The sequence below is a fragment of the Podarcis gaigeae genome (assembly GCF_964106915.1).
Source record: "Podarcis gaigeae genome assembly, chromosome: 15".
NCBI lineage: Eukaryota > Metazoa > Chordata > Lepidosauria > Squamata > Lacertidae > Podarcis > Podarcis gaigeae.
The window spans coordinates 13188520-13209778 of NC_139692.1; the positions used below are offsets into that span (position 1 = coordinate 13188520).

General features: G+C 46.7%; 1 protein-coding gene across 1 annotated transcript in view; it reads left to right on the plus strand.

The window, feature by feature from the left end:
* The first annotated feature begins 10368 nt into the window (after nt 1-10368).
* Nucleotides 10369-21259, plus strand: part of VSIG10L2 (V-set and immunoglobulin domain containing 10 like 2) — a 66369-nt gene continuing 55478 nt past the window's right edge. The window contains exon 1 of the mRNA XM_083713502.1: nt 10369-10476. The gene's annotated coding sequence lies outside the window, so the exon portion shown is untranslated. The remainder of the gene's footprint in view (nt 10477-21259) is intronic.

Below are 21259 nucleotides of genomic sequence, written 5' to 3' on the forward strand. Positions count from 1 at the left end.
AAAGCAGCCCTTATTAAGAGCGCTAAGGCTGCAAAATGGGCTGGCACCAGAAGTCTGTGTCACTGGGAACCTGCCAAGACCCACACAGCCCAGAGATGGGGGTCACTGCTGAACTCTGGAGCTGCCTCCTCTCTGTTGCGGCCTGTTCAGCTGGGTTTTTTAATTAATTAATTAATTAATTAATTAGGCTTTTCAAATTACAGTTTTACAATCACATATCCAACTTACAACCTAAAAACAAGATTCCAAAGAATCTCCTGGACTTCCCTCCTTCCCTTTGTGGGTCCTATTGTTAGTCATTTCCTCCTGCATCTTTTATATTAATCCAAAACTTTCACATCTCCATTATATCCAAAATTCACCTTTAAACTGCAAGTGTCATTCCAATCCTACTAATGATTTTAACTGTTTACAATGGTTTTTAAGATAAATTATAAATTTTCCCCATTCTTTATTAAGAAATTTGTCTTCCTGATTTCTTATTCTTCTGGTCATTTTTTGCCATTTCGGCATAATCCATCAACTTGATCTGCCATTCTTCTCTGGTAGGGGCTTTATCTTCTTTCGATCTCTGGGCCCATAACATCTGCACAGCCGTGGTCGCATACATAAATAGCATTTTCTGCTCCCTTGGGATGATTTTGGCACCTAAAATTCCTAAAAGAAAGGCTTCAGGTTTTTAAAGAAAAAGTTATTTCAAACATTTTTTTCAGTTCATTATATATCATTTCCCAAAATCCTTTTACTACCTGTTCTTTCTGAGTGTGCAAGCTGCAACCATTTTGAGAAAATGGAAGGGCACCCTCGGTTTGCCTTCCACTTCCCCTCTGCGTGGTTGTATAGATAGGGCAAGTAAATTGGCCCCCACTCAATATCACTTTGAAGGCAATGTACCTCTGCATACTTGTTGCTGAGAACTGGGAGCTGTTGCAGCCGGGTCCTGCTTATTGGCTTCCCCTAGACATCTGGTTGGCTGCTGCGAGAACAAGATCCTGGCACAGACGGGCAATTCTTACATTCTCATACCTTGCCCAAGGTCTCCCCCAAAACCTGAAGCTGGCACTGCCTGCAAATGAAGGCGATGCTCATTTGAGAGTCGGTTCCGTCAACTCTGCAGGACTGACTTCCGAATAAACACGCCTAGGGACTGGGGGTTGCATCGCGTGTGTGTCATCGTGGCAGCGGAGTAGGAAATGGCATGGAAACCAGAGGAGAGTAATTTGAAATCCTGCAGAGACAGAGCCCTTTCCGGGGAATTGCATCACTGGCACTGTGGCACAGAGAAGTTTGTTCTGCAATTGCCTGCTACGTTGGTGGTCCAGGCATCAACAGGGTGAGTCAAGCCAACACCCCTCACCAAAACATTTCTTTTACTTCTTGTGGAACTCGGAAAGGAGATGCTCCCTTGGCCTGAGTTTCCCATGCGATCCCTTCTCCTGGCTCCTTTCCATTTGACCAGAATTCTTGACTAGTGAAAGCATGCTGGGTTAGGAGGGAGGAAAAGTAGGAAGGATTATGTAGTAAACATGGCTTTGGGGAAAACAGTTCCCCCCGCAAACTCTTCCCCTGGGGACTCTCTGCCACCACTTGACCAAAATCTCTGGTCGATTGAAAGACTGTTGGGGAAGAGCTTCAGAGAAAAATCAGCAGTGGGTGCAAGGGTTAAGCACCCTTTGCATATTCTGTCCTCCCTACTGCTGCTTCACACATTTTAAAATAAGCACTGGTTTGGGAATCCCGTGTTTACCCCACTAAACATTGCAGTTCTGCCCCTAGATAACTTCAGTTTCCAGAATAGCTTTCCAACGAGCCACAGTGTTGATGAAACCAGTTTCGAAAGGTATGCTGCAAAGAGTTGCCCCATGACCACCATGTTCAACATTAACTTCGTTGGACTGGTCATGTTGTGCGGATGCCTGATTATCGTTTTCCAAAGTAAGTACTCCATTTGGAACTTAAAAATGGCGAGCGTAATGCTGGTGGTCAACAAAAGAGGTTTAAAGACTCTCTCAAGGCAAATCTAAAAGAACATAGTGTAAACACCAGTAACTGGGAAACTGGCCTGCGAGCACTCCAATTGGAGAACAGCCTTTACCAAAGGTGTCGTAGACTTTGAAGATGCTCAAACTTAGGACAAAAGGGAGAAATGTGCTAAGAGGAAGGCATGCTTGGCAAACTCTCACCGTGATCAAGTCCTGTCTGGAAACCTATGTCCCCACTGTGGAAGGACGTGTGGATCCAGAATTGGCCTCCACAGTCACTTACGGATTCCCTGTTAAAACCATGTTCATGGAAGACAATCTTGGCTACAAGTGATCGCCAAGGAAGAAGAAGAAGAAGAGGCTAGGCATGAAGGAGAACTTTATTTCAATTCAATTACCCATTTCCTCACTTTCTGACACAGTACATGAACTGAAATGCAGTCACTCTGTGCACTTCTCTGAACTTTGCAGTCCACTTCTCCAGCCAAGTACCGACTAAAAAAATGGATTGTTTTAGGATTGGGGTTGGTTTGGATGAAGCCTGTGGGTCCCCATAAAGCTGGTGATTGAGTATCTGTGAGATGATACAGGGTACCTAGGGTTACAGACGCTTCAGGTTACAGACTCTGCTAACCCAGAAATAATACCTCAGGTTAAGAACTTTGCTTCAGGATGAGAAGAGAAATCATGCGGTGGCAGTGGCAGTGGGAGGCCCCATTAGCTAAAGTCGTACCTTAGGTTAAGAACAGTCTCAGGTTAAGAACGGACCTCTGGAACAAAGTAAGTTCTTAACCCGAGGTACCACTGTAGTTTGTAGTAGAAGGGAACCACTGAACTGGTCAAACCAGTCTCTTTGTTCAGATAATGGCCCTAGCTCAGCCTTTAAGCATGACCAAGAATAGCCCCTGTTGCCATAGAGACAACTGGTAAAGGTAAAGGTACCCCTGCCCGTACGGGCCAGTCTTGACAGACTCTAGGGTTGTGCGCTCATCTCACTCTAGAGGCCAGGAGCCAGCGCTGTCTGCAGACACTTCCGGGTCACGTGGCCAGCGTGACGAAGCTGAAGCTGCTCTGGCGAGCCAGAGCCGCACACGGAAACGCCATTTACCTTCCCGCTAGTAAGCGGTCCCTATTTATCTACTTGCACCCGAGGGTGCTTTCGAACTGCTAGGTTGGCAGGCGCTGGGACCGAGCAACGGGAGCGTACCCCGCCACGGGGATTCGAACCACCGACCATGCGATCGGCAAGTCCTAGGCGCTGAGGTTTTACCCACAGCGCCACCCACGTCCCATGAGACAACTGGAGGAAGATGTTATTTCAGGAAGGAACTCCTTTCCATCGCTCTCACCTGACTGGGTGTCACTAGGGATGGGGGAACAATTGGCCAAGGAGCTAGTCTTTGTGTTAGTCTTGTCTGTGGATGGAAAGACACAGAAATGCTTCTTGCTCTCTGTGGTGAACCAAAAGTTATGGCTTTGGGGTTCCCCTGGAAGCCTAATAATGAGCCTAGATCTGTTGGCGTGTTAATGCTGTGAGCCCTTCCATCTTATGTTGTATATATATGTAAATAAAACCATATACCCTAAAGACACCACAGGCTGCATTGACCTTTATTCTAAGGAAACTGAACCCTGGGAATGTGCTGGAACCCCATAAGTTTCTTACCACTCAGAGATTGGGCTGCATGCAACAATCTAGTTCAGGCATCCCCAACCTGCGGCCCTCCAGATATTTTGGCCTACAACTCCCATGATCCCTACCTAACAGGACCAGTGGTCAGGGATGGTGGGAATTGTAGCCCCAAACATCTGGAGGGCCCAAGGTTGGGGATGCCTGATCTAGTATATTAGGGGAAATTGCTTTGCAAAAATGCATGTGCTAGACAAAATTTCATTTTAAAATCTGTATTTTAAGGAGGAAAATGCACTAAAATGCTGGTTAATTTTGATGAGGAGGTTTTGTGTTTAATGCAAATTGTAGTCAGAATGTGGAGAACTGACTCTGAAGTTGGGAAAATGAGAAACCAAAATGGACAGATTGGCCTATCCATCCCTACTGGAGGCCTGCATCACTGACTCTCTGCATCCTCCCTCTGTTTGCTGGCATACTCTACTCTTTCCATGACTGGCCTGTGTCATATGTAGCTAATCAGCGGTGCTGCGGAGAAGCAGGAATGATAAACTGTTTTTACTATTATTATTTTTAAAAATTCAATCAAGTTAGTGGAGAACATTGGAAACAGCTGTAGGACTGAGTCTCAGAGCTTACTTGAAGTGGAAGTGGGGTGGCTAAGGCATCTTTGAGCCCTCATTGATGGAGTCACTTGTGTTGGGCAGCCTCACAAAGAGAGAGCCTGCACTTCCTCAACAGTACAGAGGATGGCAGGACAATATTCGGTTGATTTGAAACGTCCAGGAATTGTAGTAATGATAATTTTTCTTCTGGTCACAAACTGGCACTAAAGACATGCAGACACAGCCTTTTAAGCAGAAAAACGGCTCATGAAACAGAGGGCTTGGTTGCAAATCAGGAAGAGACCAAGTTGCAAAGGAAGGTCCTGGTTTGAATCTTGCCTCCATCGTGACTTACAAGATAGTTTGTTTATTTATTTAGCTATTTGTAGAAGTATTTCTGTACCTCCTTATGACAAAATGCCAGGGCAGTGTGTAACGTTGAAACAAGAAGCACCGTTTGAAAAGCAGAAACGGAAGCAAAACTGCAGGCGATCATTATTAAGGTGACCGGTTAATCAAAATATCAAATCAAATCAATCTTTATTACGGTCCAGAGACCCAACAAATCATTACAAAGCAATGCACAATTCAGACGGCCTACCTCCAGGTTAAACAAGCATTTTGTTCAAAAGATAGGGATCATTGATTCTTGCAACCACCGATAAAAACTTCGCCACTGCTAATGTTCTGGCGTTTGTCTGGTTTTCCAATAGGAACCTGACATAGTGAGCCTCTGATTTTCCTGGGAAAGGTACCAGCAAGGGTAATATCAGTTCAGCCCTGGCTTGCTCATATTTTGCACAGTGCTGCAAAATATGTTTTATAGAATCAATGTCTTGAGCACACGAGCAAAGTCTGTCCTGGTAGGGAACTCCTCTCAACCTGCCATCCAACACTGCAGAAGGAAAGACGTTTAGTCTGGCTTTGGTGAAAAGCCTTTGATAATTCGGTACTGTCAGGTTTTTAATGTAAGATGTTAACTTAAAGCCCATATGGTAAAAAATAAACATCTGCAAAGGACAGTCGGCATAAAAACGGTATTCAAGGGATGTCAGAAAGTAAAAAGTGAGGATGCCTGCTAAATCTCTGCTGGAAGAGTGGGCTGCAGCAGGGGATCCCAATTGGTAAGCCACCCAGGGGGTCTGTGGTACCATTCATGTAACAAAAACTATAATTGAGGTATCAACATTTTCAAAAGTATGGGGTACATGGGTTGGCTTTTGAAAAACAGTGGGCCTGCAGTACTTGGGAGCCACTGTTCTACAGCGTGGGAGTGGTGGTTGAGGCCATCTGGGCATCTGTGACACAGGGGACAACTAATAGTGGATTCTCTCAGTGATGGAGTTGGGCTCAAGCAGTCCTTAAGATTCCCTGGGTCCAAGTTGTGGAGGGCTTTGTATATCAATGCATGGGCTCTGCCAGTGAACCTCCCCTGAAAAAAACAAAGAAGCCAAGGAGCCCAAAGCAGTTAATGAAATGCATATGAAAATTGGTTAATGTAGGGGTAGCCAAAGTGGTGCCCTCCAGCTATTTAATGTTTGATGCATTACAGTATTTTAATATTTTGTTGGAAGCCGCCCAGAGTGGCTGGGGAAGCCCTGCCAGACGGACGGGGTATATTATTATTATTATTATTATTATTATTATTATTATTATTGGCTAGCACCCATTAGGGCAGAAGGCAGGGAGGTGTTAGAGCCAAATGACAGGCAGAGCCACCCCCTGAGAGGTTATAAATAAGAAGGCTTGTAGGTGGTTATGGATATAACAGCAGCAGCAGCAGCAGCAACAACAACAACAACAAGTTGTTATTTATACCCCACCCATGTGGCTGGGTTTCCACAGCCAATCTGGGTGGTTCCCAATAGAATATTAAAAACACAACAAATACACCAAACATTAAAAAGTTCCCTAAACAGGGCGGCCTTCAGATGTTTTCTAAAAATCAGGTAGTTGTCTATTTCCTTGATGGGAGAGCGTTCCACAGGGCAGGCACCACTACCGAGAAGACCCTCTGCTTGGTTCCCTCTAACCTCACTTCTCTCAATGAGGGAACCGCCCGAAGGTCCTTGGCGCTGGACCTCAGTGTCCGGGCTGAATGATGGGAGTGGAGAAGACTCTCCTTCAGGTATATATAGGTACATTGGTACAGGAATTCAGGAAGGACTTGAGAGAGCAGTGTGGTCTGAGCTGGGGGCAAACCAGCTTCGCCTCTTCACACTCTGTGCTTCTCAGTAGACTAAAGAGGAACAAAGGCTTGATTACCTAGTCCCTCCCACGGTGAGCTAAGCCTGGCAGGACAGCTTATTCTATTATCTTAACCCCTTCATACATTCATGTTGGTTATTTGAGGCTGGTTAGCCCACACGGCTCCCATCATCCCTGACTGTTAGCCATGCAGGCTGGGACTGATAGAAGTTGTGGAGTCCACTGACATCCTGAGGGTACCACATTGTCTTCCCCTGATCTAGTCCCCATGTTGTCCTCTCTGGGACAGCAGTGGCTCTTCATGGTAGCAGATAAGAGCCCTTTCCCAGTCATGCAACCTGAGAACCCATAACTCGAGATGGCAGGGATTGTACTTTTGGCTTCATGTGAGGAAAACAAAGATGACTTATGGGCCCCTTGATGGTCTTTTGACTTGGAGCCCTCCTTGTCCTTGGCTCAGTAAACCCAGCAAAAGCCCTCCCAAAAGACACACGACACTCTGCAAGCTCTGCTTGATAGATTCACGGGCAACAGATTAACTAGTTACTGTCAACCTCGTTCCGTTACGCCTATGTGTATTGGGGGTGGGGGCTGCTTTTGTTTGTTACTATAGTATGCATTTTGTGTTTTTATATTGTAAACTGCCCTGTGATGCTCAGATAAAGGGCAATATAGAAATTTAATAAATAATAATACTAACCATATACCAGCAGATATGCATCCATGCTGGCATTGACTTGGAAAATGTGTGTAAAGCACTATAAAACAAAGTAAAAAGTAAAGGACCCCTGGATAGTTAAGTCCAGTCAAAGGGGACTATGGGCTTGCGATGCTCATCTTGCTTTCAGGCCAAGGAAGCTGGTGTTTGTCCAGGTCATGTGGCCAGCATGACTAAACCGCTTCTGGCACAACAGAACACCATGACGGAAACCAAAGCCCACAGAAATGCCATTCACCTTCCCACCGCAGTGGTACCTATTTATCTACTTGCACTGGCGTGCTTTCGAACTACTAGGTTGGCAGGAGCTGGGACAGAACAACGGGAGTTCACCCCATCGTGGGGATTCGAACCGCTGACCTTCTGATCGGCAAGCCCAAGAGGCTCAGTGGTTTAGACCGCAGTGCCACCCAATGCCACATCGAACAGCCATAGCTTCCTCCAAGGAATTTTGGGAGCTGTAGGTTGTAAAGGGTACTGAGAGTCCCCCTAGTCCATTCCCAGAGCTATCACTTGTCTGAATATTCAAGCCCATCCCTGCCACTGGGAGGGGACCAGGAATACCTAGAAACGTCAGGTCAGCCTTGGTGTCTTGGCGACCCTATAAGTTCATATCTGGTCTTGTTGACCTCCGTTAAGTGTCAGATGTTAGAAATGATCCTAGGCCCAAGAAAACCCAAGTACTTTGTGGGCTTTGTCAATACCCCCTCTCTATACACAATACACAATAATACTCTTTAACGGTTTGCAACGCGGAGGTCCCTTTCCGGTCTCTACACAATAAGCAGACTGAGAACCAATCTTTCTGTAAGTCAAAAGAACCGGAGAGCAAATGATTAGCAAAGATGCGGGTTTCAGATTTCGAGGTGTTATTAAACCTAACAGAGTGAGGAAAGAAGGAATTTTCATAATTATAAAACTGCCTTGGCACTGTCCTTTTGCGGCTGGCTTCCTATCTGTACGATCTTGCGCAAGTCCCAATCGGAGACAAAATAAAGAACAGTCTCCAAACACTGACAGAGGCGCCTTTAGGGGAACAGACACACCTCAGCCAGGCAAAGAAATGGCTTGCCTTTTTGACTTAATTAATTCCACGGATATCGATCTGCCTGGATCTGATTTCATAGTATGTATGAGACACTGAGTGTGCATGCTTATATATATATATATATATATATATATATATATATGTATGTATGTATCATCTCCGTTGGCAGAAAGATGAAATGTGTTTCTATTTCTTGCAAATCATCTGTGTCTCTGCAAGGCCCTTCTCTGTTTGGAGCCAGTCCAGCTACACAGACATAAATAAACATTGATTTGGGGACAGGATTAATAATGCTTTGCTGTAAGATCTATTTATTCTTTTGCACATATGTCCCACCCAAGAATAGGAAGGGGGGGCCTCACATTCTATGTGGGGGCCCCATTGTGTTTGTTCTGGAAACTGCCGTTAGCTCAGAATGCTGCACCCAACTGTGGATGGCATGGAGATTCTGTCTGCATGCAATGTCCCTGTTCAAAGATATGCAATGGGTGTCCGTTTATTACCGGGCCAGCTCCAAGATGGTAATATACTAATAGTAAAGGGACGCGGGTGGCGCTGTGGGTTAAACCACAGAGCCTAGGACTTGCCGATCAGAAAGTCGGCAGTTCGAATCCCCGCAACGGGGTGAGCTCCCGTTGCTCGGTCCCTGCTCCTGCCAACCTAGCAGTTGCAAAGTGCAAGTAGATAAATAAGTACCGCTCTGGCAGGAAGGTAAACGGTGTTTCTGTGTGCTGCTCTGGTTCACCAGAAGCGGCTTAGTCATGCTGGCCACATGACCCGGAAGCTGTACGCCGGCTCCCTCAGCCAATAAAGCAATATGAGCGCCGCAACCCCAGAGTCGGCCATGACTGGACCTAATGGTCAGGGGTCCCTTTACCTTTATCTTTAAACATTAACAGTGATTAACTGCTTGGGACCTGTTTACTTGCAGGATGACCTTACCCATATGTGCCCACTTGGCTGCTTTGACTTGCTGAACTGGCAGCTTTACAGGTGCCACATAATATTTCTTCCATACTTGTAAGAACTCTGTACTTTAGGGTGACTGAACTTCGGAACTCCCTGCCTATTGACTTCAGACAGGTGCCTTCACTGTACAATTTCTGGTGCCTGCTTAAAACTTTTTTTGTTTAGGCAAGCATCAGATGTTAAGGAAATTAAACAACTATCTGACTTTTAGAAGACATCTGAAAGCAGTCCTGTTTGGGGAAGTTTTTAATGTTTGATGTTTTATCACTTTATTATTAATCATAATAATAATAATATTCTGTTGGGAGCTGCCCAGAGTGGCTGGGGAAACCCTGCCAGATGGGCTGGGTATAAATAAATTATTATTATTATTATTATTATTAGTAGTAGTAGTAGTAGTAGTAGTAGTAGTAGTATTAGTATTAGTATTACAGTGGTACCTCAGGTTACATACGCTTCAGGTTACAGACTCCGCTAGCCCAGAAATAGTGCTTCAGGTTAAGAACTTTGCTTCAGGATGAGAACAGAAATCGTGCTCTGGTGGCATGGCAGTAGCTGGAGGCCACATTAGCTAAAGTGGTGCTTCAGGTTAAGAACAGTTTCAGGTTAAGAATGGACCTCCGGAACGAATTAAGTACTTAACCCGAGGTACCACTGTATATAGATGAACCCTTGGCCTGATTCAACAATATGTACAGATTCCGGTTGGGAATAATAATAATAATAATAAGAATAATAATAATTTATCTGGCCTTCACCCTAAGGCATAGAGGAGAGGACCTTCTTTTGAGTCAGAGCAAAAGGAAAAGAGCATGAAGAAGGGACCATGGGTCTACCCCAGCCTTCCTCAACCTGGTGGCCGCTAAATGCTTGGAATTCCAATTCCCATCATCCCTGACCACTGGCCATGCTGGCTTGGAGCTGATGGGAGTTGTAGTCCCTAATGTTTGGAGAGCACCCAGTTGTGCAAGGCGGGATTATAGCGCTGGAGCATATGCTCAGCAAGCAACAATCTGCTCAGCTTTCTGTCTCCGGCACTTACGTCTGGGTCAAAGGAGAGGCTGGCAAAGCTTCCCGTAAACCCAGCAAACCAGATTATAAAACTAGCTAAGCACAGCAGGAAGCCCGAGCTTCTCCCCCCCCCCGCCCTCCACGATGCACCACCTGTCTCACGATGCCTGCGGGATAGGCAATTGCAGCTCCCCCCCCCCCCGCCTGAGGCGCGACAAGGTGAAAGGAAAATTGGGCCACGTCGTAAGACACAAGGGATGCTGTTTAGTTTGGCTGTTTCTTCATCTGCATGGGATTCCTGACAGGTACTCTCATGCTCTTTGCTCATGTAATTTTATTATTTTCTGCAGGGTGGGAGGAGGTACGGTAATAAGCAATTAATTTTAATTAAAAGATTGGCTGTGTGGTGGAGGGGGGCTGATGCGCGAGCGCTGGGGGTGAGGAATTGCAGGTAATTTCGAGTTGTTTGCCTTGGCTTGTTTCCCTGTGCTATTTCAGCTAATTGTCATTATTTAGTCATTTGTTGCTACGGCGACAGCAGATCACTTCAGGTTGCCAAGTCTCTTAGTACAGGCTCAAACAAGGCACTTTAGGCGGGGGGGGGGGGCGGCGGCGATATTTCTCTTTCCCCTCCAGCTTGCCAAAGAAACCTGAGGCCCTGCGTATTGGGAAATCGTCCAACCTTCCCTTCTTGAGAGCTAACTCCTCGCCCTCTGCGACTCCTGGAAAGTTACAAGTTCCAGAACTGAGACCCAAAATTGCCAAAGAGCAGCCAGGCCATCCCATTTTAATGGAACATGGGGATATTCATTTGAGGGGTGTGTCTGCAGCCCTCCAGATGTGGTCGGACTCCAACTCCCATCACCCCCAGCCAGCTCAGCCAATGGTCAGGGGCAAGGGGAGTCATAAACCAACATCTGGAAGCCTTGTTTTACCCAGACTTAGTCTTCATCAGGGCTGGGGAAGCTTCGGCCCTCCAGATGTTACTGGACTATGCCTCCCATCAACTCTAACCAGCCTGGCCAATACAGTGGTACCTCGGGTTAAGTACTTAATTCGTTCCGGAGGTCCGTTCTTAACCTGAAACTGTTCTTAACCTGAAGCACCACTTTAGCTAATGGAGCCTCCTGCTGCCACCATGCTGCCGGAGCACGATTTCTGTTCTCATCCTGAAGCAAAGTTCTTAACCCGAGGTACTATTTCTGGGGTAGCGGAGTCTGTAACCTGAAGCATATGTAACCTGAAGTGTATGTAACCCCGAGGTACCACTGTACTCTCAAGGCTAATGGCCCAAGGATTCTCAAGCCCTTATCCAGATGTTGGTTGGGGGGTTCTTATGTCTACACCCCCATATAGCCCACCCCTACTGGTGTTCAGATGGACATCTCCCCGTTGCAAGGAAAATAAGAGGAAATTCATCACCAGGAAGAAGGATAATATTATTAATAATAATTTTTTATTTATTTATAGCCCGCCCTTCCCGGTTCAGAAAACCGGGCTCAGGACAGCTAACAACAAATTTAAAACACTAGTGTTCAAGGCCCCCTTTCACATTTATTTATAAACTTGACTCGGACCAGAAAGCCCTTCAAATAAGGGGCTGTACTCTGCAAAGTAAGACAGGTGAGATGAGACAATTCCATAGGCTTATCAAGGGCTGTTGGCCATGACCACCCCCTCCAACATTCCACAGATGAAAACAGGGACATTTCTCACTCCCCCATAATTGATGCTCCTCGATCCCTCGACCCCCCCCCCCGGAGAATATTGCTTTTCAGAAGAACGGCGAGTACCACTGTCACTACACCGATGGGACATAGCACACCCCCTCCACCAAACTGAGCAAACCCCTTAATCCCGATTTTATTTTATTTTATTCTTTGGTAGATTTACAAAAAGGAAAAAGGAAAGAAAAACACACATCAATACATAAATCTTAGTGCTTTAGTCCTTTTTCATGATGCATCCACGATGCTTTTGTACTTATCACGGTATGGGGTTGGTTATACACGATTCGACGCAGCTTTTGATACTGTTTGCACCTGAACATTTTTCAGGGGCAAACTTGCCACTTCGTTTCCCATCAGTGCATGCCCTGTAGCTTCCTGCTGAAATTCAATAACTTTTTGCACCACAAATGCCATCTTCTTGATGTTTTGCCCTGCTTTTGTTGAGCTCTAGTGCAATAGTGCCCAGAGTACAATAGTCATTAGGGAAGCACCACAGAAACCTGAGGCCCTGTGTATTGGGAAATGGTCTAATCTTCCCTTCTTGAGAGATAACTCCTTGCCCTCTGCGACTCCTAGGTAAAGGGACCCCTGAGCATTAGGTCCAGTCGTGGCCGACTCTGGGGTTGCGGCACTCATCTCGCTTTATTGGCCGAGGGAGCCGGCGTATAGCTTCTGGGTCATGTGACCAGCATGACTAAGCCTCTTCTGGCGAACCAGAGCAGCGCACGGAAACCTTCCTGCTGGAGTGGTACCTATTTATCTACTTGCACTGGCGTGCTTTTGAACTGCTAGGTTGGCAGGAGCTGGGACCGAGCAATGGGAGCTCACCCCGTTATGGGGATTCAAACCACCGACCTCCTGCTTGGCAAGTCCTAGGCTCTGTGGTTTAACCCACAGCACCACCTAGACTGAGCAACAAAGCAGAATGATGTTGGGATGGTGCAATAGAAATCCCAAACCCATGAACTATTATTGCATCCATTACATGTTGCAAAATATAGCCACAAATACTAAAACAACAACCCTCCAGTCTGGAAAGGCCATTCTGGGTGAGATCAGCCTTTCCGCCTTAATGCTCTCCAGCTGCTTTATGCTACAACTCCCTTTATATCTGACCATAGGCTGTGCTGCCTGGATCTCAGGGAGTTGTAGTTCAACAACACTAAAGTGTGTCAGGTTGGGGGAAGGCTGGACAAGATAAACCTTTGGTTGGATCCACCATACATAGCTCCTGCATTCTAAAAATGCTCATATCATTTTCTTACTTCTGAATCAATGCACAGTAGCTTTGAGGCAGCACCATACTTTTGTAAACTGCTATAATTATGCAGCTGGGGTTTATATGGGTCTAATTCCAGCCATTCAGATGTGTGTGGAGAGACCATTGCCCAGAGCACAGGCTCAGAAAGAGCTTGCTGTGACGTTCTGCGAAGCTCAGCCGAGAGTTGCATTTCTGTTGTTGTTGTTTGAAGGAAAATGACGACATTCGCAAAGGTGCTGCTTTAAATGGAAAAGAACCCCAGAGAGTTATAATTAGCGTCTGCTTGTTTTACTACCAATTAAGTTTTTTTTAAGGGAAAAAAACAACACAGCTCCCAGCTTATAAAAAGACATCTGGGCTGTAAAACTGTTGATATTTGCTATCATTGTCTTTGCCCTGTTTGCAGCTGGAACACCAGTGGGGCTTTAGTTTCATTCTGCAGTTCTCCAACTGCTTTCCTCTAAGTAATTCCATAAGCCTCATTGTGGCTACTCTGAAGTCAGTGGCTCGAGACACTTGCATGCTTTGGTGGGGGTAGATTTCTGCATTGCAGGGGGCTAGAACTACATAGCCCATAGGATCCCTTCCAACAATACAGTTCTATTATTCTATCATTCTGCCTCATTTCATTACATTACATTATGCTGGCTTTTATTGTGTGTTATGATGCTTTGGCTACAGTTGCTTTCAAACTGTTTCATTGCTGGCTTCTATTGTTTCCTTTCCTTTTTACACAGCTGTTTTTGTTGTGTTGTGCTTTAATATTTTGTAAGCTGCTTTGTACTATAGGAGGAAAGGTTGGGTATAAACACTTAATAAGCAATCAAGCACGCTCTTCGCTGTCTGCTGACTTTCATCACTAGAGGCCGCTGCAGTGCCTGAGCAATGAGACAGGGACATATTTGAACGTAGCAAGAGACCAGCAGCTAAAATGGGTTTTGCAGGCGAAGTGGTGGAGGAAGTTGCTTCAGGGTAACGGCTGCAGAACAACATCGAGAATTTCACAGATCAAAATGCAGATGTTGTTTGTTACTGTAAGCCCCTTTCTCATTGCCCAAGCTCCACATTATAATACATTAGAACAGCCACCCTCAATACGGTTCCCCTTCCTGTGGGCTTATCCAGACTCATCTTTGTGCCATGTTTCTAGGCACAAGTCTGTGCTTTAAAGCTCTGTGTACAAGTGCTTTTTCCCCTATAGCTCTACTGTACCACATCCCCCGCAAAAACCCACTCTTTACCGCGGAATTGGAACAAACAGCAATCCGCAGAACACCCTAATTACCATCTGTTCTGATTCAGTATTAAAGAGCAGGTTTTCTTGGGGAAAGTGGCAGGGAAAAGAAAAAGAAAAAAGAACTCAGACACAGACCAGAAAAGCAAGGGCAAAACGTACCTATGGATGAACCCTGTGTTTTTGGACTCCCATTTCCCATCTTCCCTGACCATTGGCTATGTTTGCTGCAGGCGATGGAAGTTGCAGTTCGTCAATGTATAAAAGCCACAGGTTGGGGAAGTGTAATGTGGCCTTCTTGGCCTCTCCATATGGCCCCTGGAACTCTCAGAATATTTGTTCCTCTAACGTCCTTTACTGTCACTGGCTCTCCAGCAGCGGCTGTCACTGACTGAGAATTATTAAGTCCCCTGAGCAATCTGCCAGGGCCCCAGTCTAGACTTGGATCCTCATTCACTTTTATAAAAATAAATATTCTCTGCAAAATTGCTAACTTGAGTAAATAGCATCACATTTAGTTTGGCTCTAGTTCTCATGCAGAATAGATGCAGCTCTCAGCTGCATCACCTGCTGGTAGCACTTTGGCATGCTGTGCTGCCATTTTGAGTGAAGAGGGAGAGAGGAATGTATCACAGAGCTAGTTTGCTTCCTTGGGAAAGGGGCGTAGCTCAGGAGCAGAGCATGTGCTCTGCATGCAGAAGGACCCAGGTTCAATCCCTGGCATCTCCAAACAGGGCTGGAATCCTGCCTGGAATCCTGGACAGCCTCTGCCAGTCACTGCAGACAATACTGAGCTAAGAGGACCAATCGCCTGGCTCGGTATAAGGCAGCATCTGATGTTCCTATTGGTGCTTCTGAATTGTCCTTATTTTGGAGTGGGATTCAATCACAGAAGGGCAAATTCAGGCTTGTGCAAGTGCAGTAGATTAGGAGGTCAAACCCACTATCCCAAAAGATAGGACTTTGTTACAATAAGGAAAGTAATGGGGGGGGGGTGGAATGTATCAGAAAGTGTGGGATACCACTTGCAAGGTTGTCTAATCTCCCCACAAACAGGGGCAGATCTACTATGAAACTATTGAAGCTTAAGCCTCAGGGCCCTTAATCCCAGAGGGGCTCCAGAAGCAACTTTAGTTCATGTTGCTTAAAAGTTTGGGGTCTAGCAGACCAAATATGAGTTGTAGAACTCACATTGATGTGTGTGTGTGTGTTTGTGTGTGTTTCAACAATCTCAAAGTCTGAGAGTCAGTAGCACAGATGTTGCACAGGTTTGGTGATCTGTCGTAGGACAACTCCATTGGAGAAGATGACAGCAGTTACTCAGACCTTGTTGCTGGTTGCGAAGGGGCTCCCATAACAGTTCAACCTTCAGGGCCTCAAAAATGTAGGCCCACCAGAATGCCTGCTTATCAAAAAGACATTATCTAGCCTTCCTCTAAGCAAATCAATATGAATGCTCAATAAACATGAAGCACCCTATGCTCCCTCAGGAGGGCGTTTTCCTCGAAGTCATGGCGTTCCCTATGCCTCTGCTGGTACTCCCAGCTTTCCCCTCCACCCTGCTGCTGTTAAGACCCACCGACGAATATTTCTGACTCAGAAAACCCAGCTCTCTTTCCCCAGCTGTTCCAATCCTGGCACAGCACACCAAGTGACTTCATTTCCCATGAGGATCTGCTTCTGCCATTGGAGCACCTCTGTACGTAGCAACGAGTTCCACAACAAGAGGAGCTCAACGTGGGACCAGTCAATGGAGTTACCTGCCAGGTTTGGAAGGAGCCTGCGTGTAAACAGCGAGAGTTGCACACTTGAGATCTGCCGCAGACCCCTCTTTCTCAAGCTCAAGAGTTTCCTCCTGGCCCAGCCTCTCGACAAAAGCGCATGACTTACAGTTACATAGGTCCCCGCAGAATAGTTAATGCAGTTATTACTCTCTGGCTCCAGGAAAGGAAGATTGAGCACCACACGAGGAAGGTCCAAGTTATCCTTCAATACGTGGGACTTGTGTATGTTTTTCAACTTGGAAATGTAAGGCTAGCAGTTGGACAGGTGCCCTGAGAGGCCAGCGATGGAGAGAGCCGGATAGATCAGCCAGATATTCTCATCATGGTAATAAAATAGGGGTTCTAATAAGCAGTTGATTCAGAGTGACAGGGAGGCCACCAGGGAATGGACAGAAGTGCAGAATGAGGGCATAAAAAGAGCCCAGTTAGCTAAAGGTAAAGGGACCCCTGACCATTAGGTCCAGTCGTGGATGTCTCTGGGGTTGCAGCTCTCATCTCGCTTTATTGGCTGAGGGAGCCGGCGTACAGCTTCCGGGTCATGTGGCCAGCATGACTAAGCCGCTTCTGGTGAACCAGAGCAGTACACAGAAACACCGTTTACCTTCCCACCGGAGTGGTACTTATTTATCTACTTGCACTTTGACGTGCTTTCGAACTGCTAGGTTGGCAGGAGCAGGGACTGAGCAACGGGAGCTCACCGCATCGTGGGGATTCAATCCGCCAACCTTCTGATTGGCAAGCCCTAGGCTCAGTGGTCTAGAAAGCAGAATGTGAGTGCAGCAGCACTCTCCTCACCTGTGATTCCTAGCAACTGGTATGCAGCACAGAGGGATGTTATCTCCCACAGCGGAGGAATGACCATGAGGACCCCTGGACTCCGTGGAGGTGATTTACCACATGTTGAAGAAAGACATGCTGCTACCTAGAGAGGGGAAGCCACGTAAGACCAGTTAGTCCAGAGACTAAAACGACCTAAATGCAGAGAGGTGAGACTGTCTTACCATCCTTCTGTACCCCACAGAAACACCTCTGGGCTGCAGAAGGCTCGGTTCAAGGTCATTCTTGATGTTGAGTCCATTCACACACACACAACTGCCATGCAGTGACTCATGGCTCAATGTGTCTCCTGCCTCTGTAGAAATGCATTGCGTCCAAGGAGAGGTGAAGCGCTGCATGCGATACCCAAATGCTGCCTGTGGTGTTTCAGGTGTGCTGGCAGTTCCACATGTGCAAATCATCAACATACAATATTGCAATTGTGGAATGGAGAATGTACAAGCATGGACTCACCTTTAGAGTCAAAGTAGACTGGGGAGAGGTCCATGACTAGAACTTCTTTTTTTCATCGCTTAAGGGCTCTCGCAGTGGGAGGGGGGAAACTGTGTTTGACTAGGACTGGTGTACTGGTGTACTGGGGTGTACTGGGGATCTTTGCCCCTCCATCATTTCCCCATCTGAAATCTGCCCTCTGATGTTGCCACTGTACTTGTTTCAAGGGAGGGGTGTCTGGGGCTACAATGTCAGTATGAAATGGGGGAAATATTTTTCCTTGCAATGGGAGCTAATGGCAACTGGGGAGGGGGGTTTCTAATAGGGCTAGTCATGAGAGCTGCATGGCTCCGATCAAATGTGCCTTCCCAGTTTATTTCAAGGCAGCGAGATCAGAGAGAAGATAGCTTGCAAAATTCATCCAGCTCTGCATTTATGCAAAACTGATGATGTGGCTGCTTCTCCCTTGACTGGGAGTGGGTGTGGATGTCGCAGTGACATCGTCTGTCTGTTTACAGCATTGATGGGTTCCTCTTTGTGGTACAATGCCCTGCAGTGATGCTGGATTCCAAATCTGCCCAAATTACAAATCCAAGTAATTTCATTTATTATGCCTCTCCACTGGATTCCTGTGGGCTTGCTGACTAACAGCTGAAAGTGTGAACTGGCTCCATTGAAAAGCTTTTGCATATTGCTTCTGGGGCAATATGACTGGTGGCCCACCATTCATACTTGTGAGTCCCAACTTGACGCTGCTGTCGTAGACCTCTGTGAAGCTGATTTTAAAGCAGATTTGGAACTGCTCTCCCAAGATCAAACCACCAGGGACCCCTCAACATGGTGCCACCCACAGACCCTACCTGGCACTAATCTGCACCATCCCTTGGCACTGCTACATGCTGCAGTCATCATAAGCCCCACCACCAGGTGGGCAAAGGCTGTTTGGTGCTGCCAGGGGTGCCTTTGAATGGGAGCCAAGATAGCGCTTGACTCTGATCTGCAGCTGGCCTTCGCCACATTAGATTACTGAAATTGCAGTGCCTGACACAACTGATGGGACAAGTCACAGCAGGGAGGGCTGTAGGAATTCTGAGCAGGGTCAGTTTAGCAATGGGCCCTTCTGAGCAACTGGGACTTTGGCAGGTGTCCCGCTACATCCATCCCTGACATCAGCCCTCTTGATGTTGGACTCCAACTCCCATCAGTCTCAGCCAGCACAGCCAATGGCCAGGTGATTATGAGAATTGTAGTCCAACAGCATTTGGACTACACCCCCAACTTAAAGGCTGCACAGCTCCATCTCGCCCAAGACATCTGAAAGCAGTCATGCCAACAAGGCTGTCCTTCACACTGTGCAGAGGACAACCCAAACTGCCCACCTGGCATGTGCCTGTCAGTTTTGCGAAAACTGGCAGGAGCAAAGAGCAAAAGCTACATAGCATTTTGCCTTTGCAACGTCAATGGCTCTGACACACCCAGAGGAGGGACCTGCCCTCACCACCAGGATCAGCACCCGCCACACACTCAAAAATATAACGATAATCCTTTAGCAGGTTAGAACTGCACTTTAATTGGAATAATGACCAAGCTGACACACCTGATGCTAAAATCCCCAAATAACTGTTGCCTCCGGAGGGCTTTTTGGATTAAGAACCAACTGGGATAGGAAAAAATGAAATAAAATAATAGTTGCTGACATGTTCTTCTTGGAGGGAGGCTGAGCAGACTCTGCTGAGTTTGCTAAGTGCATCTTGCAAGGATTGCCAGTCAAATACCTACACTACCATTGTACTGCTCCTGCTCCTAACTGGGGGCCACCTTAAGCTCATGCAAATAATGCATCCATACAGAGTCGCCAGACATCAGTGATATGATTCAAGTGTGTAATCAATCTTGAGTTTGTGTTGACAGCAGCAGCAGCTCAGCTCATTCTCACCCTGATGGAACATTTCTTGACTACTTCATGGATACTTCCAGGGATGAATCCCTCCTCTGCGTCTTGATCCAAAGCCATCAGAGAAGGAGCCCCCCCCCACTTGTTTTCTCTGTCAGGGAACAGCTGTGGTGTAGCTGGGAAATCCTGGAGTATTATGGATGAGGTACTGGCAACTGAAGAAAACTGGAGCACCTTTTGCACCACAGAGCCATAATGCAGGACTGGAATGCCAAGGCCTTCTCCATTTGAAATATACTTCTCAGAAGAAGACATAAACCAGAACCTGGGACTGGAATGAAAAACAGATCCCTGGGCTGGAATCCGATGAGGTCTGTTTTATGTTTGGAGCTTGAGGTGAAGATGAATTCCTGTGTACCTCCCCCACCTGTGGGATGGGAGTCAGTCACCCCTTTTGCATGAGAGTCAACCTCTCTAAGCAGCAAGCAGATTTCTGAGGCCACAGAACTTCCCAGATCACTGCCTTTCCCCTGACTATGTACTTCTAAGCTATGGAAGCTCTTCTCTCAAGAAAGTCCCTCTGCTGGTTAAGAACAGGCTTGAAACAACCAGATGAGGAGTGGCTCAGTGCTCCTACTGCTGTTGCTGCTGCTGCTGTATGGGTGGTCATGAGTATTGTCAGCAGTTGGAGGGACAAAGGTCTCCCATTCCTGATTTAGCCCAAGGGTTCAAGAGATGCCACCTGAAGTGTAACACCTTCTGGTTGTACTCAGCTAGGAGAGCGGTTTTCAGTCTTCTACCTCAAGGGAGCACTTTCCATGTCAATGCATTTGCCCAGGGAGCCCCCTGTTTGCCTGTAACAGAATCCCTGAATGCTATAGAGCAGCCTGTTCCAACAGATGTTGCTCAACCACGCTCCCACTATCCCTGATCACTGGGCATGCTAGCAACAGCATGCCTGATGGACGTGGGTGGTTCTGTGGTCTAAACCACTGAGCCTCTTGGGCTTGCCAATCAGAAGGTCAGCGGTTCGAATCCCCACAACGGCGTGAGCTCCCATTGCTCTGTCCCAGCTCCTGCCAGCCTTGCAGTTCAAAAGCATGCCAGTGCAAGTAGATAAATAGGTACCGCTTTCTGCGTTTCCGTGTGCTCTGGTTTCCATCACTGTGTTCTGTTGCACTAGAAATGGTTTAGTCATGCTGGCTACAGGACCCGGAAAGCTGTCTGTGGACAAACGCCGGCTCCCTTGGTCTGAAATCGAGATGAGCTCCGCAACCCCATACTCACCTTTGGCTGGATTTAACCATCTAGGAGTCCTTTAGCTTTTATCTTTTACCTGCCTGATGGGAGTTAGAGTCTTCACAACATTTGGAAGCCACCAGCTTGGGAAAGGCGAGTGTAGATAGTTCTGGGTCTTTTCTAGGGCGGATAATTGGTGAGGTCTACTAAGCCACATAACTGCACCAGCTCAATGGGAAAAGACCATGTTCACATGACTGCTTTTATTGTTAAGGAACCAATAAGCTTTGGAGGAATTGTACTGCCCAGTGCTAGACCAGGATGTCCATCCTGGCTTGTATTGCTCAGCCTGCTTCCTTCTCCTCTTCCTCTCCTCATAGATCCTGCTCTGGCATCTGTGGGCACTGGGAAATTTGTAGGATGCTCTCTAAACTCCCAGAGTTGGCAAGAGTCTTCTTTGTTGGTCTATCTATCCAATTTTATTCATTTATTCCCTCTTGTGGCTTGCACAGCACCATGGCTCTCAAGATGAACCCCTGCCTGATATGCCCCTGATTTGAGCCCAACCAGGCACCGTTTCCCTGTTCTAAGCATAACCAAAATTGGCTTCTCTTTGCTTGCTCCATCCAACTTTCCACATTCCCACATGCCACCTCCACCTTTGGCTGTGCAGGCAA